General features: G+C 37.2%; 1 protein-coding gene across 7 annotated transcripts in view; it reads left to right on the plus strand.

Moving 5' to 3' along the window:
* Positions 1-27133, plus strand: part of ZNF280D (zinc finger protein 280D) — a 264636-nt gene that overhangs the window by 30218 nt on the left and 207285 nt on the right. The gene's annotated exons all lie outside the window — the stretch shown is intronic.

Consider the following 27133-nt stretch of genomic DNA (forward strand, 5'->3'; position numbering starts at 1 on the left):
TTGGCCTACACCACAGCCGTAGCAGTGCAGGATCCAAGCCATGTCTGTGACCTACACCACAGCTCACAGCAACACTGGATACCTGATCTACTGAGTGAGGCCAGGGAGTGAACCTGCATCATCATGGATACTAGTAGGATTTGTTTCTGCTGAGCCACAATAAGACCTCCATATTTTCAGGTTTTTTACATGAGAAAAAGTGTATTTAACTTTTGTTTTTGAAAAATATTTTTGTTAGGTATAGAATTTTAAGTTGAGTTTTTTCTTTTACTACTTTAACAATGTCATATCACTATCTTTTCTATTAAATGGTGTCTGAAAAGATATCTGCTGTTATCCTTTTTTTTTTTTTTTTTTTTTTGTCTTTTTTGTCTCTTTTTGTCTTTTTTGTTGTTGTTGTTGCTATTTCTTGGGCCGCTCCCGAGGCATATGGAGGTTCCCAGGCTAGGGGTTGAATCGGAGCTGTAGCCACCGGCCTACGCCAGAGCCACAGCAACGCGGGATCCGAGCCGCGTCTGCAACCTACACCACAGCTCACGGCAACGCCGGATCGTTAACCCACTGAGCAAGGGCAGGGACCGAACCCGCAACCTCATGGTTCCTAGTGGGATTCGTTAACCACTGCGCCACGACGGGAACTCCTGTTATCCTTTTTTACATTCCTTTCTACATGAAGTGCATTTTTTTTTTCTTGAATACATGGGCTTATAATTTTCCTCAAGTTTGAAAAATTTTAGACTTTTATTTCTTCAGATATTTATCTGTCTCCCTCTCTCTTTCCTCTCTTTTGAGGACTCCAGTTACACAAAGGTTAAGCCCTTGAAGTTATTCTGTGAATGATTTATGTTCTACTCATTTTTAAATTTTATTTTTTATATTTAGTTTTGGGTAGTTTCTATTGCTATATGCTCAAGTTCACTTTTTTCCTCTAGCATATCAAATCTGCTGTTAATGCCATTCAATATATTTTTCATTTCATCCTTTGTAGTTTTCTTCTCTAAAAGTTTTAGTAGATCTTTTTCATATCTTCCATGTCTTTATTGAAAATTGAACATGTGTCATATAGTTTTAATGTATTTGTCTACCAATTCTTTCACCTCTGTCATTTCTGGGTTGGTTTCTGTTGACTGGATTTTTTCATCATTATGGGCCATTTTTTCCCTTACTGTTTTCAACGTCTGATAGGTTTTGTTTTGTTTTTGTCTTTTTAGTGCCACACCTGCAGCATATCGAGGTTCCTAGGCTAGGTGTGCACTCAGAGCTGTAATCACTGGTCTATACCACAGCCACAGCAATGTGGGATCTGAGCCATGTCTGTGACCTATACCACAACTCATGGTAGTGCCGGATCCTTAACCCACTGAGCAAGGCCAGGTATTGAACCCACATCCTTGAGGATACTAATTGGGTTTGTCAACTAGTGAGCCAAGACAAGAACTCTAACATGCCTGACAAGCTTTGATTGGCATCTGGATATTGTGAATTTTAGTTTATTGGATGCTAGGTATTTTTGTTTTCATATAAATATTCTTGAGTTTTGTTCTTGAACACAGTTAAGTTACTATGAAATAGTTTGATCCTTTCTAGTCTTGTTTTAAGATTGGTTAGGCAGAATTGAAGTAGGTCTTAATTTGTAGTTAATTATTCCCTACTTCAGAGGCATGATTCTTCTGTGTACTCTACCCAGTGCCTTGTGATTCCTTAAGTTTTCCAGTATAGCTGGTGGAATGGTACACCATACATTACTTTGTGTCTGTATTTCTCTGTTGAACATTATGTCTATAAGATTTATCCATATTGTGTCATGTACCAGTAATTTGTTAGTTATTGATGTTTAGCATTTCAGTGGATGAATAAACTACAACTTATTTACTAATTTTATTACTGATGGACATTTTGGTTTTGGGGGATAATTATGGACAAAATAGCTATGAACATTCATATACAGAATGGTTTGATAGATGCTATCACAGGCATATGCACTGGATGCTGTGGCATCACAAATGGATATTTCTGGAGCAGGTGAATATTAAGCTGAGTTTTTAGGGGAGAAATAAATGACTTAAATGAGAAACCAAAGGAAAAGTTTCTAGACAGAAAGAAGAGAGATAAGGGACTGGAAAGAAAGTCAGCAAGAAATTATAGAGAAATGGACAGAGAGGAGACCAAAGTAATAATAGACGTTGCTATGATAAATTAAAAAGTCCAAACTCCACTCGGAAGAATTTCAGATATGTAGTCAAGTAATCAGATTTTTCAAAAGAAAAGTATCTCTGATCACATTGGAGAATGGATTGGATGAGGGTGAGATTGGAGATTGGGATATGTGGTGGGAGGTTATTGCAATAATTCAGTTCATAAGTGGTGAGGCCTAAACTAAGGCCATGACTGTGGGAAGAGTGAAAAGGGAAAATATTTGAGAATTCTTAAAGAGATAGATAAAGGAGAGAGAGAAAGAATTGAAGGATTTGAATTGGGTGTTTAAAGTTGGTAGTCCATTCACACATTTTGAAAAAGAAGATAAATAATTTTCCTGGAAACCTAACAAATTAAGTTGGAAATGCATAAGTGAAGACATTTTTAAAAAGAGTATTGGAAGTTCCCTGGTGGCCTAGCAGGTTAAGGATCTGGTGTTGTCACTGCTGTGGCTTGGGTCCCTGCTTTGGGTCACTAGTTTGATCCCTGGCCTGGGAACTTTCGCATGATATGGGCACCACAAAAAAAAAAAAAAAAAAAAAGAGTGTTGAGAAGGGGCTTGCCATACCAGATAGCAAAATGTTATATGTTTGTTATAAGCTATAGCAATTAAGTCACCATATTAAGTACTCTACCAAGAAATACATTTTGATTTTGAAATTAAAGTATGGCAAAGATACCATAGACAGTGTTAATGAACAAATAACAAGCTGGGGAGAAAATGTTCCAAAATATATAGTAGAAAAAGGTAACTGTTTATAATATATCAATAATTCTTTCAGATAAATAAGAAAAAGACAAAAAAATAATAGGAAAATAGGTAGAGGATATAAAGAGGCAATATACAGATGAAATACAAATGGCTAATTATTATAAGAAACTATTAAACCACTGCCTAAGTTGTTATGCCTAAAATTTGAATAATGAGATAAAATCCTATCTCAGTGTAGCAAAAGGTGAAAATACTTAAGATATAAAATGCTGGCTTGGGAACAGGAAAACATTCATACATTGAGGAGAATGTAAATTGGTACAGTCTTTTGGAAAGCAATTTGGCACATATTTTTTTGACCTTGAATCTGTAATAGGACCTTATCCCTCAGAAATATTTGTACTATAAAACAAAGATATACTTCCAAGGATACTCATTTCATTGGTGCTTAAATAGTGAAAAATTTGAATAGTCCAACTAGGGAGGTTGATAAATTTTTATATCCAAGCAATGGAATAGTATTTATATTTTTAAAAAATGAAACAGTTCTATATATACAAAGAATAGGAAGATATTAACAGTTTACTAGAGGGAAAGTTCAGGTTTCAGAAAATGATGTCAGGTATAATGCCATTTTTACAAATAAATATGTGTTAAGTGCAATATATGCCAGGAACTGGACCATTAACCAGGGATCTGGCAAAGAACAAGTCCCTATAATTGTGGAGTTAAAAATTGTTAATAGTGATTACAACTGGGGAATGAGGTAGTGGCAGTTGGGGGTGGGGTAGGAAGGATGTTTACTTTTTACATGTTTGGGCTGTTATACAAAGCAACTTTTGCTTTTTTAATTCAAAAAGTAAGCTTTAAAAGAAAAAGTTATACAATTTTACTTTACATTTTCAAATATTTAAAATAGAGATAAAGCTAGTTAATGTTAAGAGTGTGAAGAAATAGGTGCTCTCACTACCTAAAGAGACAAAAGACCTATAATCTGAAAGCTATAAAATGCTGATGAAAGAAATCGAAGACAACACAGATGGAAAGATATACCCTGCTCTTGGATTGGAAGAATCAATATTGTCAAAATGACTATATTGCCCAAGGCAATCTACTGATTCAGTGAAATACCTATCAAATTACCAAAGACATTCTTCAGAACTAGAACAGAATATTTAACAATTTGTATGGCAAAGCACCAGAAATAAAAGTAAATGTAAAAGAGTGGGACCTAATCAAACTGACAAGCTTTTGCACAGCAAAGGAAACCATAAAAAAAGAGAAAATCAGAAAGACAACTTATGGAATGGGAAAAAATAGTTTCAAATGATACAATTGACAAGGGCTTAATCTCTAAAACATACGAACAACTTATACAACTCAACAGGGAAAAACCAAAAACCCAATTTAAAAATGGGCAAAAGACTTGAGTAGATATTTCTCTAAAGAAGATATGCAGGTGGCCAACAAGCACATGAAAAAAATGCTCAACATCACTGATTATTAGAGAAATGTGAGTCAAAACTACTATGAGGTAGTAGTAGATATCACCTCACACCTGTCAGAATGGCCATCATTAATGAGTCAACAAATAGCAAATACTGGAGAAGGTGTGGAGAAAAGGGTACCCTCCTATGCTGTTGGTGGGAATGTAAATGGCTACGACCACTATGGAGAACAGTATGAAGGTTCTGAGAAAACTAAATATAGAACTACCATATGACCCAGCAAACCCATTCTTGGGCATATATCCAGAAAAAAGTTTCCTTGAAAAAGACACATGCACCTGCATGTTCATTGCAGCACTATTCACAATAGCCAAGACATGGATGGAAACAACCCAAATGTCCATTGACAGATGATTGGATTCAGAAGATGTGGTATATATACCCAATGGAATATGACTCAGCCATAAAAAAGAACAAAATAATGCCATTTGCAGCAACATGGATGGAACTAGAGACTCTCATACTGAGTGAAGTAAGTCAGAAAGAGAAAGACAAATACCAGATGATATCACTTATATCTGGAATCTAACATACAGCACAAATGAACCTTTCCACAGAAAAGAAAACCATGGACATGGAGAATAGACTTGTGGTTGCCAAGAGTGAGGGGGAGGGAGTGGGATGGACTGGAGTTTGGGGTTAATAGATGCAAACTATTGCATTTGGAGTGGATAAGTAATGAGATCCTGCTGTATAGCGCAGGGAAATATATCTAGTCACTTGCGATGGAACATGATAGAGAATAATGTGAGATAAAGAGTGTATATATGTGTGTGTGTGGCTGAGTAACTTTGCTCTACAGTATAAAAATGACAGAACACTATTAACCAACTATAATGCAAAAAAATAAAAATCATTAAAAAAATTTGTATGGAAACACAAGAGACCCTGAATAGCCAAAGCAATATTGAAAAAGAAAAACAAAAATGGAGAAATCACACTTCCTGACTTTAGACAATACTACAACACTACAGTCATCAAAACATTTTTCTGTGCACTGTGAAGCAGGAGTTCAACTTCATTTTTTTGCATGTGCATATCCATCCATTGAAAAAGACTGTTGGAGTTCCCAATGTGACTCAGTGGTAATGAACCTCACTAGTATCCATGAGGATTCAGGGTCAATCCCTGGCCTCATTTGGTGGGTTAAGTATGTGGCATTGCTGTGAGCTGTGGTGTAGGTCACAGACACATCTTGGATCCTGCATAGGTATGGCTATGATGTAAGCTGGCAGATGCAGCTCTGCTTTGACCCCTAGCCTGGGAACTTCCATATGCCGCAGGTGAGGCCCTAAAAAACAACAAACAAACAAAATAAAAGAAAAAGAAAAAGATTGTTCTTTCCCCACCTAATGGTTTTGGCACCCTTGTTGAAAATAAATTGGTTATAGATGTATGGGTTTATTTCTGGACTCTCGGTTTTATTCCATTGGGCTAAGGTCTGTCCTCACACCGGTACCATCCTCTTTTATTCCTATAGCTTTGTAGTGAATTTCTAAGCAGGAAATGTGAGTCCTCCAACTTGGTCCTTTTTCTTTTTTTTTTTTTTAGGGCTACACCCACAGCATATGGAGATTCCCAGGCTAGGGGTCAAATTAGAGCTGTAGCTGCTAGCCTACACCACAGCCACAGCAACTTGGGATCCAAGCCATGTCTGCTACTTACACCACAGCTCATGCAACACTGGATCCTTAACCCACTGTGCGAGGCCAGGGATGGAACCTGAGTCCTCATGGATGCTAGTTAGATTCATTTCTACTGAGCCACGACAGGAGCTCCAATTTGGTCCTTCTTTTTCAAGATTGTTTTGGCTATTTAGGAATTTCCCTTGTGGCACAGAGGGTTAAAGATCTGGCATGATCACTGTAGTTGCTTGGGCCGCTGCTGTGGCATGGGTTCAATCCCTGGCCCAGGAAATTCCATATACCACAGGTGCACACCCCTCCCCCCAAAAATATTGTTTTGGCTATTTGGAACCCCTTGTTGTTCTATATGAATTTGGGGATTGGCTTTTTGCAGAAAAAAAGGCTATTGGAATTTTGATAGGAATTTCAATGAATGTGTAGATCACTTTTAGGTAGTATTGCCATCTAACAATATTGTTTTCCAATCCATGAATATACAAATCTTTCCATCTCTTTAGCTCTTTAATTTATTTCAGCAATTTTTTTTATACTTAGTGTACAAACTTTTCATCTCTTTGGTTAAGTTTATCCTAAGCCGATTTGGTTTCTTGGATGCTATTGTAAATGAAATTGTTTTCTTAATTTCCTTTTCAGATTGTTTACTACTGGTATTAGCAACCCAGCTGATTTTTGAGTGTTGATCTGCAGCTTTGCTGAATTAGTTTATTAGCTCTATTATTTCTTTTATGTTTTTGGGACATGTGTGTGATTTTCTATATAGGGAATTATATTCTTTGTGAGTACGAATAGTTTTTTTCCCCCCCAATCTGTATGCCTTTATTTCTTTATATTTTTCTTGCTTGATTGCTCTGGCTAGAACTTACAGTATTGTGTTGAATTACCCTGGTAAAAGTGAGCATCCTTGTTTTGTCCCTGATTGTAGAGGGAAAATTTTTAGTCTTTCGCCATTGTGTACAATGTTAACTCTTTTCTAGTAGTGGTTTAAGTCTAGATTTCCTTTTTTTTTTTTTTTTACTGTTTGCAATTGGGTTTTTGAGTCAAAAGATTCATGTATTTAATCATTTTGGAGATAGTTAGCTCTCCATCATCTTCCTATTCATCTTTCAGTATTACAAGTAAATATTTGTTAGACCTTACTCTGTGCTATTTGTTCATCTTTACTACATATATTCTAGCCCTTTGGATTTCTCTGTTGTATTCTGGGTGATTTTTTCATATCTATCTTGTAATTTATGAATTATTTCTTTAGCTCTGTCTAATCTGCTACTTAATCCATACCCTGTGACACTTTTTACTTTTTAAAATTCAATAATTATATTTTGTATTTGTAAAAGTTCTTATTGGTTCTTTTAAAACTCAGATAATTCATTTTTTTTTCTTCTTTTTTTTTTTTTTTTTTTTGGCCACATCCACTGCATGTGGAAGTTCCCAGGCCAGGGATCAAACCCACCCCACTGCAGCCACCCAATCCACTGCAGTGATAACACTGATCCTTAACCTACTGTGCCACAAGAGAACTCCTCAGCTAATTCTTTATAGACTCATTCTTTGGCTATATTTTATTTTAGTTCATTAAATATATTAAATATTAAATATGTTTGTTTTATATCCTGTATCAATATTTTTTGTGACTGAAGATTTTGTGAGTCTTGTCCTAAAATTTTTTATGATGAGACTTATTCTTTATGTTTCACTTATTTTATAGTATGAGTTTATATTCCTTGAAATTTTATTTGTGGTTTAATTCTTTTTTTTTTTTTAGGTTTAAGTTGAAGTTGAATTTCTTGAGGGAGATTTGTTTTATTTTTTGCAAAATGTCTGGGGTACCAGTGTTCTAGGACTGATTTAAATGAAAATGTCTGCTTGTGTTTAGGGGACCATTCAAATTCTATAAATTCTATCACTAAACCAATGGGTGAGTTTATAATCTTGAATTATTTAGAATGAATTATTTTTCACCTCCATTTGTGCCAAAGTCTAAGGCAGGAAATTTTAACATCTTCTGTAGGTGAATTGTTTTCTAGTTTATTTATTAAGGATATCACCTTTTGGGGATTCCTTGCTTTATGTAAATCCAATATAATCTACCTTCCTTGGGTTTATATCATCTCTTGTCTGCCATGCTCATCATCCTCTAAAACTAGGCTTTGGATCTCTCATATCTCTCTGGATTCATGATCATTTCCTCATTGCTCTTTATTTTGGCCTCTAAGGATCTCTCTTGCATTCTTGATTAATCAGCCATGCATCTACAAAATTTCCTTAAATGTATCCAGTATTTTTTTCCACTGGGCATTAAATATTTTTTTGATAGCTAGTCTACCGAGAACTATAATTTTATATTGTTTCTGAATAAGGATAATCTATACTTCGTTTAGCTTAATCTTTCCTCTGTTCTTTTTTTTTGTTGTTGTTGTTGTTGTTGTTGCTATTTCTTGGGCCGCTCTCGAGGCATATGGAGGTTCCCAGGCTAGGGGTTGAATCGGAGCTGTAGCCACCGGCCTACGCCAGAGCCACAGCAACGCGGGATCCGAGCTGCGTGTGCAGCCTACACCACAGCTCACGGCAACGCCGGATCGTTAACCCACTGAGCAAGGGGCAGGGTCCGAACCCGCAACCTCATGGTTCCTAGTGGGATTCGTTAACCACTGCGCCACGACGGGAACTCCCTTTCCTCTGTTCTTAAATGATTATGTTGTTTTAGTTTTTTTTTTTTAAACTAGGCATAACGGTGAGGTGAAAATCTTTGTTCTTTATTTGTTGCTTTAATAATACTTAGGTTATTTCCTTGGACTAATTTTGAATATAATTTCTGGATAAAAAAAAAAGACTATTGATTTGAAAGAAGTTTAGGGAGTAGAATCAGTCTTGGATGTAGGAGGTGAGGCAGAGGAAGGAATCTGATATGAGACTTAAGTTTTTGGCTTATGCAACTGGGTAGATGATGATGTCATTAACTAAGATTGGGAATATAGGTTAAGGTGGGTGTGTGCGTGGGGAATGATAACAAGTTCAGTTTGGACATGTTGTATCTGAGGATGATTATAGGTCATGTAGGTAGAGAACTTTTTATTAGGCAGTTGGAAATACAGGGCAGAGGCTCAGGAAAGGGTTTGGGGCTATAGATACAAATTTGGGATTCACAAAATTAGGGTTCCTGGATTCCTGGGATCCATCAGATATATTTTCAGGGCTCTGCGTTCACTAAATTGGTTTTTATGGTTTTGCTTTCATTTCAACAAATCTAGATCATCTGGGTGACCATTTTATGAATAGTGTTACCAAGTTACTTCAGTGTCTGCACTTATGTTTATGTTTATAATCTTACTGGTGCCAGGTATCACAGAGCCAGGCTTACTGTGTAAATGATGCAATCAGGTCAGGTGAAGACAAATTGGTGTCATGGTGTGCTCTTCCATATGAATGAAGGTTTCATAGTAATTTAAATAGAAAGTAGTGGGAGAACTGAATCATAACATCACATGATACAAGGTTCTATTTAAATTAAAAGGAACCTATGTTTTAGCAACCATCCCCATATTCACATTTTGATTTGGCACTACGTTTCAAAACAACACATCCATCCATATATTAATGTTTATTTGATTTTATGAGGTTTTTATTTTTAACTTTTTAGTTTAATTTGAATTCATTTTATAAAGTTCATGGTTATATACTTGTGTAAGAATTATAAGCATAAGGAATTTATATTTAGTTTTGTATTTAAATAAGTAAATATTATAATAAAAATAATCTTGGTCAACATTGAAAACTTAAGAGAAATATTTTTCCTGTGAAAGCCTTCTGTATATTATACAAATTTGTGCATGAGAGCTGAGCCATGGATTTAAGTGGGACTTATCCAGAGAATGTACAGAATGAGAAAGAAAAGGTGCTGAGAACAGAACCCTGAGAAGCAACAGTAATTAAGGAATTAATGAGGCAAAAGAAAAAAACTTGGAAACTCAATGTTAAGAGGATAATAAGGAAGCCAAAAGAGAAGAGGGTCCTTAAAAGGAGGGAATTGTTATGTTCTTAAAAGGCACTGATGGTCTTTGCCCAAATATTTTCGGTTGAATGCTAGTATCAGAAGTCATATTTTTGAATGTAAAGGAATGAATAAGAGGCAAGAATGTAGGAACAATGAGAGGAGACCTTTCTTAAAATAAGCTTGGTTATAATGAAAAGAAAAGAATGTTTCCAGAATGGGACATAAAGTCACCATAAATGCAAGTCCTTGAACAAGTTTATGTACTAAAAAGAAGGGTTTAATGGAGAAAGGGTCCTCATTTACGTGAGGAAAAAACAATTGAAAGAAAAAGGATATGGGACTCAATGTGATATGGATAACACATGGCAGGAGTACCCTTGAAACAGTCAGGTAATGTTACTTTGAAATGAGATATGAAGAAGTTTAAAAGCAGAACTGTAGTCATGCTTGGTTGCTTTTAATTTTCTATGAATTAGGGGCCAGAGTGATGGAGGGTAGTATTATAAATTTTTATAAGTTTTATGAAAACACTGGTGAAGATTTATAATAGCTATTAGGAGAAATGGGCAGGCAACTTATCATCAATATTGAGAACCTTGCTGAGATATGGATTCTTGTTTTAGCTTTGTCCCTTACTAGCTTTGTGTATTGGGCAAATAATTTAACCTGTCTGAATATTTGTAGAATAAGGAATTGGACTAGATAAATTATAAAGTTTTCTAGTTCCCAAAATGATTTAGAAGGTAAGTACTAAATCCCTTATCATATACAATCTGACACAAAAATATTTTATTTTCCTCTTTTAAGGATTTACCTTGGAAGGAGTTCTTGCTGTGGTGCAGTGGGTTATGCATCCAACTTCAAGTGGCCTGGGTTGCTGTGGAGGCTCAGGTTCAATCACAGGCCTAGCACAGTGGGTTAGGGATCTGTCATTGCTGCAGCTGTGGCATAGATTGAAGCTGCAGCTGAGATTAGCTCCCTGACCTGTGAACTTCCATATGCCACTGATGAGGCCACAAAAGAAAAAAAAGTCACCTTGGGAGCAAAAAAAAAAAAAGGCTGTTTTAGACTATATTTAATTTGAACATCCACGTGGAAAATTTAAAAGCCAGGTAGAATAAAAAGGGAAAAGGAATGAATGACTTTTTTTTTTCTTCTTTCAAACACAACAATAATCCACTGAGCCAAACAACATTCACAGAAAGATGCAGGAACTAGGATAAGAAAAAAGGTGAAAGAAATTGTTGCCAGTATTTTTTGGCCTCTAGCTGCTAGGAATTTGTGAGTGAATTCCAGCTATGGGTTAAGTTATTGTGCAATTCCATTGAGGAACTGAGGAAAATGAGACAGCCTGGAGGAATTTCTTGTAACAGAATCCACTCTGACGACCCAGCTGTATGTCTTTAAGGAAGGAGTGGCTCCAAATAAACAGAGGCTTCACGATGACTGAAAATATAACTTTAGTTAGTTCCCTCTCTGTGCTCTTAAGAATTTTGTTCGTAATTAAACTTGAAAAAATTAAAATTAATTGACAGTTTGAAATATGAATCAAACAAAAGTAACTTCCTGAAGATTATATCTGGCCTTGTAAAGAGAGTTAAGCCTTCATTCATCAATCATGGAATACCTATTTCTTTATTTTTCCTATGAGAAAGTTCTTTACATAAAAAAGACCAAAGCAATCTGAGTTGTGCCTGAAATGCCAGAAAATCCAGGATTACATGATTCACCGAGCAGTTTAGCCTGGGCTACTCAGGAGCCGCTTTTCTGAAGCTGTGTGCCTGCCCTACTCCCTTGTGTCCAGTCCTTGGTTAACAGCACGTCTGAGGAGGAGGAGACCTTTAGCAAAAGGAAGGGTTCCGGTCCTGCCAACTCTTACACTGTTTTTCTGTTTACTTTCTGCTTCTCTCATCAGAATGTGAGTTCCTGGAGATCAGAGAAATTGTTTAATTCATCTTTTTATCCCCAGAGCCTAGCTTGCACATAGCAACTTCCTACTATCTGCTTATCAGATAAATGGATGATGTAAATCTATGATTCAGTGTTCTAAGTAATTAAAGGCAGAGTGTATAATAATTTTCAAACATTCTTAAGGTATGGGCAATAATAGTTCTTTTTAGCTGTTTTAACACAAAAAGAAATGGTATCTGGCATCTTTGAAAACTGAGAATATTCTATCATCTATCTATCTATATTCATGAATACATGTGTGAGTATATGTTGTTTTTCTTATTTCCACACATCCCTTGCCAGGCAAACTTTCTAAGAGACCATCTTTATTTTGTTATTTCCTTAATTAAGGACCTATAATGGCTTCTAGTTGCATAATGTATTGCTTTAGAGTCTTAGAACAATCTAATGAAAAGCAGAGTTTTCAATTAAGTCCAAGATTTCATCAGCATTGTGTAATGGAAATTATATAGAATTATGTTATGTGGGCATAATTATTAATAAGTACTTATTTGAATACAAAGGATAGAAATTCAACTCAGATTAGTTTAAGGGAAAACAAAAAAGAAGGAATATGGAAGGAAAGAAAATATTTCTTTGAGAATATGGGAAATCCAGGAAATTGCATCTAGATATAGGCATGGCTGTTTCCAAAGGCTCAAAACAATGCTGTCAGGACTCTGTCTCTCTCTTTATCTCTGAGGTTCACTTATTCACTTATTTATTCTTGGCTTCATTCTTCAATAGGATTTCTTCTCTGCAAAGGCAACATGGCCTCTGGCTGCCTCCCTCAGGTTCACATTCTTCAAATTTAGCAATCTCCAAAGTAGGGGAACTCTTCTCAATCAACTCCAGAGGAAAATTTATGGGGAGAACTTTGCTTGGACTGAATTGGGTCATCACCCAGTTCTCAATCAATTGCTGTGGTGAAAGAATGGACTATTTTGATTGGCTAAATTTGGATCACATGTCCCTGTCTTGCGGCCAAGGGAAGGTGGAGTCCCATGATGACCATTTCCTTTAAGATCACTTGGAATGGGCTAGGGCAGTTCTCCAAAGGAAAATGTGTGTCTGTGGCCGGATGGGAAATGTATGGACCAAAGTATCTTTAACAGTCCACCATACCAGGGCTGAGAAGTAGTTGGTGTGTGCAAGTTGGTTGAACCAGTTGGCATCTATCCAGATAGATCAGGGGTTCGTTCTGAATGGCTGGTGTACATGCTGTACCATTGTTAACTATTTTGAATATCATCCCTACATGACAGCATTTCATCACTTACAAGTTAAAAATAACATATGTAATGCAATATGAGCACTGTTGAACACATAAAAAGTCATTTATCTTTATGGAACAAAAATTACTTTGCTCTTAAAAACAGTTTTGGCCAGGTATTTTTCAGAGCCTGATCAGATTTGAACAAAGAAATAAAATTGGTAGCTGTCATGGTACAGGGGAAATGAATCCAACTAGGAACCATGAAGTTGCATGTTCGATCCCTGGCCTCACTCAGTGGGTTAAGGATCCGGTGTTGCTGTGAGCTGTGGTGTAGGGTGCAGATGTGGCTCAGATCTGCCTTGCTGTGGCTGTGGCATAGGCACAGCATTTCATTTGACCCCTAGCCTGGGAACCTCCATATGCAGCAAGTGTGGCCCTAAAAAGCAATAAATAAATAAATAAATAAATAAATAAATAAATAAATAAATAAAATTGGTGAAACCAAGTAAATGCCCTTTGCTTATTCTTAAGAAAAAAATAAATAACATGTATATATAGCCCTTCATGAAGTTTTAATATCATATTAGCACTCTCCCCCATATCTAAAAGTGGTTTGACTTTCTGTTAGTAAAATTGACTACTTCTGTCACTAGTGGGCTTAGGGAAACATGCATTGAAGCAAAGCTAAGTCCCAAGTCCCTAAGATGCCCTTCAAAAGCAGTCATCCATTTAATTTGATCTATTAAATAAACTTAGCAGTTGGGATGCCCATACAGTGAGAAAGGATGCTTAGAGATGGAATTTTGGCTTTAATTGGTATCTTCTGTCCTTTATTAGACAACCATAAGCTTTTAATTATACACACCATCTTCATTTCAAATATGGATTTTTAAAACCTTATGAATTTTTGTTCTTAGCAACAAATTTTGGAATAAAAGCAAGCTCCTGCCATGAACAAATATGAGGGTCTTTCTTTTCTCTTTATTCCCTTTTTTGCCATATCCCAAAAGGTCATTGATAATTGACCAAATGCCCACTGTATATCCAAAGCTGTGTTAGCTACTGGGAGCTAATTAAACGGAAATTTGAAAAATAATCCTTGCCCATGAAGAATTTAGGTAACACATCTCAGAAGAAAAAAAAATTAACATACTTGAACAATCAGGTATCACTTAAATGGCCACTTTGCTGTTTCCACTAATGATATAATGACTTCCATTTCAGTCTGTTGAAATTTTACCTGTTCTTCAAAGTCTATCTCTAGAACTTTCCTTCATTTAGCTTTACTTGACTGCTTCACATTTCACTGAGCCACCAACCCTAACTCTTGACACTTAAACTGTCTTCGGTAGCTCTTCGTCATCTACAGGATGCAGTCCAGCTTCTATACCCTGGTGAGGAGCCCTGACCATCTCTCTTGCCTTGTTTCCCCTTTATCTTCTATTTGTACATTGCTTCGAAAGCAAACCAAATCCTGGTACCAAACCCAAACCAGGTTTAGTAAACAAAACAAAACCAAAGTAACCAAACACTGTGAATTTCTGTATCCTATCTTCTCTGCCTAGAATAGCCCTTTCCTCCCTTTCCCCCGAATGTATATCTGATAAACTCCCACTTAGCCACTAACCTAGTTCAGATATCAGGCTCTTAGTGAGATCTCTTCCTTTTCTATCCTCTAGGTTGTGCTGTCTTTTGTACCTATTTTTAGATTCTGGGTGCTGATGATTTGCTCTAATGTCTGCATTCCCTTTCTGAACTCTTAGCACCTGGAAGGCAGCCCATGCCTTACTTATTTTGGAATCCTGAATGCCTGGTAAGAGTGCCTGGCATTCAGCAGGTCCTCCATAAAATTGTGTTGAAACTAATTGGGTTGCATTGAACTGAGTAGGAATGTAGAGAAGACTTGAGATAGCTGAAGATCTTAGGGTTTTATGTCAAATGTTAAAAGGGGGAAAAAATCTTAGAAAAGGGGAAGATGGCAGGAGCAGTATCCTAGAGGTGAGAATGACCCTGGCAAAAGATGGCGATTGTGGATGTTCATATCTTACTGGAATGGAGGTTGTATAGTGGGAAATGTTGGGAAATAAGGTCAGAAAGGCCAGGTAGGGCCATGTTATGGAAGACTTTGAAGGTCAAACAAAGGGTGTGAAATATGATGCAGTAAGTGCTACAATTCAAGAAAAGAAAAATTTAGAAATATCCCAATAATCTGTATGCAAAATGAGCTTATCGCTTCTGTTTTTCTCTATTTTGGAACTTATCACATTGTTACTATTGATGTATCATTGGTCCCAGTTGATCTTCAGTCAGCTGAACATAATAGAGTTGTAGTTTGAAGAGTGTGATGTGTTGGAAGTCAGAAGCCCTGGAGTTGAATTTCTGCTCTGGACTAATTTGTTACCTGATATGGTAAATTCGCTTTACTGCTCTGATCCCTAGTGCTTTTATCTGTAAAATGAAGGCCGAAGGTGGGTGACATGATTCATGAGGTCCCGTTGATCTTTAGGAGTCTATATGTAGCAAGATAAGTAATTCTTAGCTAATTTATTCATCTATCTCTGCATCTTAGTTTTGTTTATTTATTTACTTACCTGTTTTCTAGGTATCAGAGTTGCTTTATTAGACTGGTCTCTGACAGTCCCATAATCTGCTCTGCTGAGTCCAGCCTCTGAGGTCTTGACCCTCTTATTACACCTATAAAGCCCTTCCCAACCTCCACCCTTCCCTAAAAACCCAGCTCCAGTCCAACATCTTTCTTAAAGCTTTTCCTAACTTCTCCAGTTCTCTGATATTTACCCCTTGCTTTTGATGTTTAATGATATTTTGTCTTGAGTTAGTCTTCATCTGTTATATATTGACTTCTTTGTCCAATTAGTTTGTAAGATTAAAATAAGGAACTATTATATACAATATTTGTTAATCTCCCCAACCCAGGTGCACTTCAGGTCAAAGCTAGGCACAAAAATAGTTATTTAATAAAGTTCTTGAATATTGAACTGAGTGAAGTACAGGAATATTACTAAAAATAGAAAAAAAAAAGAGCATCAAAAGTACACCTATAGGGCTTGAAATTGAAGTAATGTAGCACATTCATGGTTTTGTAGATGGTATTTTGTATCCAGCAAAAGACTGTTTTAAGACAGGGTGATCTGTAAAGTTTCTGGTCTGTGGGCTTGTCTTGAATTCAAGAGTGGGCGATGTTAGGGCCTAGAGATATTCTAGCCAACTCAAGGAAAAGAGAAAACAGAGAACTGTTTACTGAGTGACTTTGCTGTTGGACATGTCCCAACTGCAGCTTGAGAACATCGGGCAGAGTTACCACCCTGCTGCCACAACCTCTGCCAACTTGGATAAGAAGCAGTGAAGTTGACCTGTCTTTTGGCTCTGAAACAAGGCGAGGGAGCGTACCAGCAGGCATGGGAAGGAAGAAGTTGTGAAATGAAAAGACTTGAAAAAGAGATGACTGACTGATCCTCTTTCCTCTTTCTTCCTATTACCCTGAGTCTCTCTTCTGCCTCTGTGACACCTGTAAAGTGGTATAAACCAGATCCTCGCACCTTACACTAACCCTAGGGGTCTGGCTTGAGGCAGCGGAAGGCAGCATGAATCAGTTATTTTGGATTGTTTTGCTTCCTAGAGTGGTCCTACTTGGAAAGGTTTGAAAATCACTACTCAGGTAATTAGCCTTTAAACAACCTAATGCTTTTAAAACTCTGCAAAATATAGGAGGAAAGATCACTATTTAAAGTAGTGGAATTCTAGATCTGGAAGTATCAGGGCTCTCTTGATTGTAAATTAGCCCTTGGAAATAAAACATCTGAGGTTAGGAACTCCAAATCCCACTTTGGTCTCAGATTGCCCCAGGCCGTCTCTGGTAAGAAAGTCTAGAAACTATGGATTCATTATACGTCACTCCCACCCCCACCTTTCTGACATACCCCAAAGCTGTTAGTGTTTATAACAGATGAACTCAGCATTGCGTTGATTTGTCTTAGTGTGTGCGGAAAATTAGGAATAACTCCCATGTGTCATCAACTATTTAGTCAGCACTCGATTCCTTAGCAGGGGAAATGGTAAGATTTATTAGGGAAAGTATCTGTCATCCCATATAAATAGATGCACAGTTAAAGCAGATGCAGAAGGCAGGGCGTGTATTTCTGGGTGACTGATCATAAGGAACTTATTATCAAGAACTCTTTGGAAAATCAGTCATTTGGGAAGGTGGCAAACATAAGGATACACTTACATTTTTATGCAAAATGGTCCTTAAAACAGTAATTTTGACTTTAAGTACATTATTGGGGTAGAAATCTTTGTAATTACAATTTTTTTTTTTTTTGCTTTAACTTTTTACTTTTGAGAAAATACATGCAAGTGGTACAAGCGGTCCAATAGTAGAAAAAGGCACATAAAGTAGGTCTCTTTCCCACTGCTAAACCCAGTCCCCTGTCTGCTCCCCCAACAGGCCCCCATTGTCAGTTTATTTGTATCATTCAGAAATATTAATCATAAACATGCTGATTTTCCCTTTTAGTTTTTACACACATGGCAATCCACTCTCCATATTCTTCCCCATCTTGCTTTTTTCCTTAACAATATACTCTGGAAATTATTTCTTATCAGACTGCACATTTGGGCCAGGCCCATTGTTTTTAACAGATGTAACCAATGTTGACATCTTGCCATAATGTCTTCAGGGTTTTTGTTTTGTTTCAACATGATAGATATACTTTAACCACACCCCCAACTGCCCAATTCCATTGCTCTCTGCCCAAAAGTAAGCACTATCCTGAAATTAACATGTATCCTTTCTGCCTGGTTTTTATATATTTAGTGCATATGTATTTAGTATTTCATTCTGTGACTATGGCACCATTTATTTATTTGCAATTCTATTATTGAAATTTAGATTGTTTCCAGTTTTTCTTTACTGTTAAAAGCAATGGTACAGGCAATGGTACAGGCTAACATTCTATTTCATATCTCCTTGGGCACATGTATGTGAATTTTTGAGGATATATTTTTATAAAAGGAATTGCTAGGTCATAGGCTATGTGCTCACCAACTTCATTTGATATTGTAACATTGCTCTCCCACATAGTTTTTACAATACAATATTCACAGCAACCATATTTAACAGTACCCCCCCTTTTTTCACACATTCTCACCAACACTTGGGGTTCTCAGACTTCTCAGATATTGCCAGCCTGATAAGTGAGAAGTAGTACATCATTATGGTTTCAATTTGCATTTGTTACTGAAAGTATCTTTTTTTATGTTTTGGCTATTTAGCTCCCTTAATAATTAATTATTGAAATCTTCGACAATTTTTCTATCACATTCCTTGTTTTTCCTTGTTGATTGATAGGTATCTTTTTTTATATTCTGGAGAGTAATACCCAGTAATATATATTATAATAAACTTCTTCCAGTCTGTGGCTTGAGTTTTTCCTGTTTACGGTATCTAATGATGTCTAATAGAATTTTTATATTTTAATGTATTCAAATTCTCATTGTTTTCATTTGTGCTTTGGTATTTTGCTTAAGGAATGTGAATAAATGTAATGAAGACATTCTCCTATACTTTCTTTTTAACTTTCAAGATTTCCTCCATCCAGCCAACAAGCGCATGAAAAAAATGCTCAACATCCCTGATTATTAGAGAAATGCAAATCAAAACTACCAGGAGATACCACCTCACACCAGTCAGAATGGCCATCATTAATAAGTCCACAAATAGCAAATGCCGGGGGCGGTGTGGAGAAAAGGGAACCCTCCTGCACTGTTGGTGGGAATGTAAGCTGGTACAACCACTATGGAGAACAGTATGGAGGTGCCTTAGAAAACTATACATAGAACTACCATATGACCCAGCAATCCCACTCTTGGGCATATATCTGGACAAAACTTTCCTTAAAAAAGACGCATGCACCCACATGTTCATTGCAGCACTATTCACAATAGCCAAGACATGGAAACAACCCAAATGTCCATTGACAGATGTTTGGATTAGGAAGATGTGGTATATATACACAATAGAATATGACTCAGCCATAAAAAGAAGAACATAATGCCATTTGCAGTAACATGGATGGAACTAGAGTGAAGTTAAGTCAGAAAGAGAAAGACAAATACCAGATGATATCACTTATATCTGGAATCTAATATGTGGCACAAACAACCCTTTCCACAGAAAAGAAAATCATGGACTTGGAGAATAGACTTGTGGTTGCCAAAGGGGAGAGAGAGGGAGTGGGGTGGATTGGGAGCTTAGGGTTAATAGATGCAAACTATTGCCTTTGGAATGGATTAGCAATCAGATCCTGCTGTGTAGCCCTGGGAACTTTGTCTAGTTACTTATGATATAGCATGATAATGTGAGAAAATAGAATGTATACATATATGTGTAACTGGGTCATCATGCTGTACAGTAGAAAAAAAATTAATGTATTGGGAAAATAACAATTAAAAAAATTTCCTCCATCCTTTTAAGTTTTTAATCCATGTGGGATGTATTTATGTTATTGCATGAAGTGGAGATTTACAGTTTTTCCCTATGTATGTACTAGCTATGGCCAGTTGTCTTAGCACCATATATCTAATGGTCACTGTTCCCTGCTGACATGTATAGCTATCTCTGCCCCATACCACATTTCCATATATGTATAGGTCATATCAGGTCTTTTGTTCCTTTGCCCTATTTTTGTATCCTTGTTCCAGTACTGTACTGTTTAAATAGTTATAGCCTTGGCGTTCCCTGATGGCTCAGCAGGTTAAGGATCCAGTGTGGTCACTGCTGTGGCTCTGGTTACAACTATGGTGCAGATTTTTTCTCTGGCCCAGGCATGAATGAACAAATGAATGAAATAACTAATTAACTAACTAGCTATAGCTTTATAATAAGCCCCATTAGGGCAAGACTCCAGTCTTTAGTTTTCTTTTTAAAATATTCTTTGCTAGTTTTAGCTCTTCAATCTTCCACATGAACTTTAAAGTTGGATTGTTAAATTCCTTGAAAAATCTTGTTGGGATTCTGATTGGAGTTATGATTCACAGATCCATATAAACTAATGGAGGGAACTACTGGAGTTACAGAGTCTTATCTTTCAATCCGTCTTTGTTTCATCATTTATCCCGTACATCTTTTATGGAATGTTTTACAGTGTTCCCCAAAGTGATCTTGCAAGTATTTTATATTTTTGTCTAGATATCTACTGTAAATGAGATATTATATATATATATTTATATAAAATATGTGTGTATGTTTTTCTGTTATACCCTGAATATGGATCCAGAATGCTGAATTTCCTATTTGTTTGAATTATTTTCCCACAAATTCTCTTGCAATTTTCTATGTGAATAATCCTGCAGTCTGCAAATAAGGACAGTTTTCTTTCCTTCCTTCTAATTCTTAATCTTCTGAAAAGTATTGCACTGGCTAGGACTCTATACAATAGAGACTTGAGAGAAGCTGTGATATTGGTACTCTTGACTTGTCCTGACTCTAATATTTTACCACTAAATAAAACATGAAGGTTTCTGGTAAATACATGTGGAAGAGATTGCTGCTGCCCTGCTCCACCCCAAATTGCTTCTCCCTTTTTCCCTCCGTAGAAGCTTTAAATTTTTTCTGGAGAAATGGTTATCAAGAAAAAAATGCCACCACTTCCCAGCCACCTTCAACGAGGTGAAGACCCAGAAGTTAGTTTCTGCCATTGGAGTGTAAGTAAAAGTCATATATGTGAATTCCAGTTGTATCCCTAAAGGGGAAACATAACCACTTTCCCCTTTTCTTTTTCCTGCCGCCTGGAATGCAGATGTGGTGACTAGAATGGGAACAATCATATTGGACTTGAAGTGCTCTTAGCAATAAAGATCACACAAAACAACAAAATGATAGTGAGAACTTGGCGCTGGGCTACGCAACCAGTCTTTTACATGGACGAGAAATAAAATTCTATATATTTCAGAGTTTTCTGCCTCTCATAGCTAAGTCCAGTCTTACAAGACTCTATCTGGATAATAAATGATAAATTCCCTGTTTGCCAGTAGTTTTTCTTTTCTTTTTTTTCATAAACTGTATTTTTATAAATTGCTGATCTGTACTAAAGAGATGGATTATGTTGATAGATTTTTAATGTTCACCATTCTTAGGATTCTGTCATAATATGTTTTTAGAGTTTGCAGATGTCCAAAGATTTTATTTCTTACTTTTTCCAAGGCTGTAATACGAAAAAAATTTGAACATACAGAAAAGTTGATCTGTACAGTGAATGCCTGTATATCCACCACCCCGATTCTGCAATTAATGTTTTGTTACATTTGCTTTGTGCCTTATCTATTATGATGTGTTTTTAATACTTTGCTCAATTCATTTAACTAATATTTTAAGGTATTTAGATACATGTGTTCAAAGGGGAGAATAGCCAATATTTTATTTTCTCAACTATCTTTGTCCAGTTTGGGTATCAAAATATACTTATAAAATAAAGCAAGGGGCTCTTCTATTTTTGTCTTTGTTGAAAAAGTCTGTTCAATACAGGAAATAATCTTTGAAGATTTGGTAAGACACATCTTCAGGTAAGTATTTTGTTGGCCTTGTGCTTTTTTAATGGATATGATTTTTGAAATTACAGGTTCAACTCATTTAATGGGTATATGTAAATATATAAATAGACATTTCTTTTTCAAGGCAGTTTTAGTGACTTATTTATTTCTGGAGAACCATCCATTTCATTAAAATATCAAATACATTAGTGTAATGTTATTCATTGTATTCTCTAGTGCTTTTAAATATCCTGACTCTATAGTCATAGTCTATTTTCCCACTTTTTTCTTTCTTTCTTTCTTTCTTGGCCACACCTGTGGCTTGTGGAAGTTCCTGAGCCAGGGATGAAACCCGCACCATAGCAGCTACCCAAGCTATTACAGTGACAACATAGGATCCTTAACCCGCTGTGCCACTCCTCCTATTTTTTCTTTTTTCTCTTTATCAATTTTACTAGGTTTGTCTACTTTATTAGTCTTCTGAAAAAACTAGCTTTTGTTTTGTTTTGTTTAATTTTAGGGCTGCACCCAGTGGCATATGTAAGTTCCCAGGCTAGGGGTCAAATTGGAGCTGCAGCTGTTGGATCCAAGCTGCATCTGTGACCTACACTATTGCTCACAACAATGCCGGATCCTTAGCCCACTGAGTGAGGCCAGGGATCAAACCCACATCCTCATGGATACTAGTCAATTTCGTTACTGCTGAGTCACAACGGAAGAGTCTTTTTATTATTCTTTCTTCCCTTCTGCTTTCTCTGTGCTGATTGACTTTTATCTATATATGCTTCTTTCTCTTCTATTACATGCATTTAAAGGTCTAAATCGCCTTCTAAATATTGCTAAAATTGTGTACTGTACCTTTAAGTACTAGTGTTTTCATTGTTTGAGCAGCACTAAACATTTGGGAGTTTCTATTAGTTTTTCTCCTTTATCTTATACTTATTTAGAAGTTTCTAAGATGAATAGGGCAGTGTAACCATTATATTAATTTCTAATTTTATTGCATTGTTAGAAACCATGTTTCATGTGATTTCTTTCTTTCTTTCTTTTTTTGGCTGCACCCATGGCACGTGGAAATTTCTGGGCCAGGGATCCAATCCAAGCTGCTGCCGCAACCTAGCCAAATCTGTGGCAACATTGGATCCTTAACCCACTGCACCAGGCTGGGGATTGAACCTGCGCTGCCACAGAGGCAGTGCCAGATCCCTAACCTGCTGTACCACAGTGGGAACTTCTGTTTCATGTGGTTTTTTTTTTTTTTTTTTTTTTTTTTTGGGTCTTTCTGCCTTTTCTAGGGCCGCTCCTGCGGCATATGGAAGTTCCCAGGCTAGGGGCTGAATTGGGAGCTGTAGCCGCTGGCCTATGCCAGAGCCACAGCAACACGGGATCTGAGCTGCATCTGCAACCTACACCACAGCTCATGGCATCGCCGGATCCTTAACCCACCGAGAAAGGCCAGGGATGGAACCCGCAACCTCATGGTTACTAGTCAGATTTGTTAACCACTGCGCCATAATGGGAACTCCTATTTTATGTGATTTTTGAATCATTAGTATTCATTCGAAATTTTCTTTTTGACATATGTCACAAGACATGTTTCCTTGAAAACTCCATCTTGTCCTTCTTTACTTTATCCCATCTTCTTTTCTTACTTTATCCCATCTTCCTTCTTGGAAAAACAGTCACAGTGCTGGTAAATGACTTAAGCTTAAGAGCAAAGACCTAAAGGCATAAGTGACTTAAGCTTAAGAACTGTTATGTGCCTAGAGGTCAGAGTAAGAGCTTAACCCTTTACCACTAAGTGGCTTTTTAAATAGTAAAAGAACTTATATAATAGTAAACAAACCCTGTATCATCCACCCACAGCCACTCCTCACTTGATCTCACAATAAAAGCATTGTGGTTTCTTGAGGCAGGGTCCCTGAGACCTTGAGTCCCCCGCACTCTTGGTTCCTGAGACCTTGAGTCCCTGGCTCCCACCTTTACTTAAGATAAATGTCTCTGTGTCTTGTTTTATGTTAACTATTTTTCCTTAAGTTCCACAGCACCCGTTCTTCAGCCCCATCCTGTTGAGCTGGCCCCGGCAGACATATTTTTAAAAAATGCTTCATGTGTGCTAGAATGAATGTTTCTTATAATTTGGAGTATAGGATTACTTGTGTTATTTTTCTATAAATATGGTTATAGATTTGCACACACATTTATATATATATATATATATGAGGTTCAGAATTACTATTTATTTGATGTGAATTATTCTGCTTGTCCTTGTATTTTGTTTGCCTTAAAATTTGATAGTGATATTGTACTAGTTTAATTTTTATTAATATTTTTCTAGTACATTTTATCCATCTGTTTATGTAATGACCTCTATCATCATGTTTTAGGTGTGTCTTTTATAAGCAGTATATGGTTGAATTTAAAAAAAATCCAGAGTTCCTGTCGTGGCGCAGTGGTTAACGAATCCGACCAGGAACCATGAGGTTGCGGGTTCGGTCCCTGCCCTTGCTCAGTGGGTTAATGATCCGGCGTTGCCATGAACTGCGTTGCTGTGGCTCTGGCGTAGACCGGTGGCTACAGCTCCAATTCGACCCCTAGCCTGGGAACCTCCATATGCTGCGGGAGCAGCCCAAGAAATAGCTAAAAAGACAAAAGAAAATAAATAAAAAAATAAAAATAAAAATAAAAAAAAATCCTAAGATTCTCTGTCTTCTGTACTTTGGTTATTTATCTATTTGGACTTATTTTTACCATTTAAATTGTGTTTTCTGCTTACCATTCTTTAACTTTGATTCTTTTTTTCCTTCTCTACTTCATATTAGGTTACTCTAGTTTAAAATTTATTCTCTTCTTTCCTCTCTCGGAAGTTTGTTACCTAAGATTAGGACTAAAAGTAAAAAGTCCAGAGTGTCCGTCGTGGTGCAGTGGTTAACGAACCCGACTAGGAACCATAAGGTTGTGGGTTCGATCCCTGACCTTGCTTGGTGGGTTAACGATCCGGTGTTGCCGTGAGCTGTGGTGTAGGTTGCAGATGTGGCTCAGATCCAGCGTTGCAGTGGCTCTGGCAGAAGGCTGGTGGCTACAGCTCCGATTTGACCCCTAGCCTGGGAACCTCCATATGCCACGAGAGCGGCCCAAGAAAATGGCAAAAAGACAAAAAAAAAAAAAAAAAAAAAGTAAAAAGTCCCAGGTGAGAAATTAAAATCTCAGGCTTTCATACTACTTTCCCAAGGTAGGGGGTTGAAATTTTATACCTCTTTTCGCGGCAGTGGTAGCTCTTCAACTACCTTAGTCTTTCTCCAAGGATATCTCTTTATCCCAAGAATCTGTCTCAGGGAGCTCAGGGTGATCTTTTTTGTAGTTTCTGAACTTAAACCTTGAAGAAGGTGGCCAAGAGCCTTGGCTGGGAATGGGCCAGAACTTCTCTGCCCAACCAGAGGTCGATATGAGAGACAAGGGCACCTGAAGAAAACCCTGAACAGGAACTACTTGGACCTTCACATGAATCAGAGGGTCAACTCAGAGTGAACCCACTTTGACTTTGTGTTCTCTCTTCATTCTGTAGCCGTTTTTTTTCCTTTTGAGTTTAGCTGTTTATTAAAAATTATTTTCACTTATTTTAAGCAGCATTTCCACATGTAGGTACCAATCTGTTATACTCTAAAAAGCTGTGGGAGGGAGTTCCCTTCATGGCTCAGCAGTAACAAATCGGACTAATACCCATGAGAGCATGGGTTTGATCCCTGGCCTTGCTCAGTGGGTTAAGGATCTGATATTGCCATGAGCTGTGGTGTAGGTGACAGACAAGGCTTGGATCCTGTGTTGCTGTGGCTGTGGCTACGGCCGGCAGCTGTAGATCTGATTAGACCCCTAGCCTGGGAACTTCCATATGCTACAAGTGCAGCCCTAAAAAGAAAAAAAAAAAAAAAATTGCTCCCATGGCAGTAATCTATCTTACAGAATGTTTATGGGTTCCAGGTTTCATCTTCCACCTCACATCTTTTTGTTTTTATCTATTCCCTTCAGTTTCTCTCCAGCTAACTTAAAAGGAGATTCTTTTTTCTCTGTCTTGCTCCTTGGCATTGATGATTCATTTTGAAGTTCTAAGTGACTATTGTTCTAGACTCCCTTGAATCACTTGTCTCTCAGACTGAGGAGAAAAGCCCTCCCAGAAGTACAAGTTCCTAGACACTATGCTCTAGTTCTGACTGCAGTCCAGGTCAAAAAACTGGATATGCTTTGCTGTGCTGAAGTTCCAGTGTACACTGCCTTTCCCCTGTTCTCCAGCAGTTTTTGAAATGATGGCCCTGAAGACCTCAGCCTTCCTGGCTGGGCACTCTCCTGGCTTTGGTAGAAACATACCCAGCTGGAACCAACTGGCATGCCCAGGGCTTCCAGTATTGGGCTTTCCAATACAACATGTGGGGGCCCTTATTTCCTGTCACTTCTTTTGGCTGGGTGGCTCCCTCCAGCCACAGGCATTCCCTGGGCACTTGTTTGAGTTAACATCTAAACTTAGCCAGCACGAGCACAGCTGTGGGTCCTGGCATTGCCACTCCTGAGTAAATTCTCCCAAGAGCCTACTATCCTGCCTTGATTTCTCTTTCAGACATGATTATCTTGAAACAAAGCAAGCTTCATAAGTGTGAGACCTATGCAGTTACCCTGGGCCACATACTCTAAAAGGTCAGAACTTGGATTAATACTTTGCTGTTGCTGTCTTGAAATTTTAAATAAGCTTTGAATAAAATTTAAAAATTTTTTATTTTGCACTAAGCTTCACAAACTATGTGGCTTCTCCTTAGGAGAAATAGAGAACATTACTGACCCTTGGAGAAGTGGGTATGACTTATTGAGTAACCCACCTTCTTAGGAGTCTAGGGCAACAACCATTCAGAATAATCGTTTAAAAATATATTTTCAGATGTAGAGCTATATCCTGTAAAATGTATTCTTATGGGGCGCTTCCATGTATATAAAGCATTTTAGCACCCCAGGAAAGGGAGAGAGTATAGTCTAGAATAGATGTCCAATAGAACTTTATGCAGTGATATTAATGTGCTATATCATTGGTGTCCAATATAGTGACCACTAGCCCCATGTAGCTACTGAGAACTTGAAATGTGGCTAGATGACTGAGGACCTGGATTTCTAAATTTCAATTAATTTTAATTATTTTAAAATTACATAGCCATTTGGGATTGTTGGCTTCCATATTGGACAGTGTAGATCTAAAACAACAAAGTAATTTCTGACCTTTGGTGTTTTGATTATTAAAGCAACTAATTAAAATTAGGCTTTGTCCAGAAAGGATTTTCTAAATTCAGATTTAAGACATATCTAGAACTAGCTAAGGAAATTGAAATC

This window comes from Sus scrofa, chromosome 1 (assembly GCF_054392235.1).
Source record: "Sus scrofa isolate SSC_HxYL_T2T_F1_AM1 chromosome 1, Sscrofa_HxYL_maternal_Yorkshire_Landrace_v2.0, whole genome shotgun sequence".
NCBI lineage: Eukaryota > Metazoa > Chordata > Mammalia > Artiodactyla > Suidae > Sus > Sus scrofa.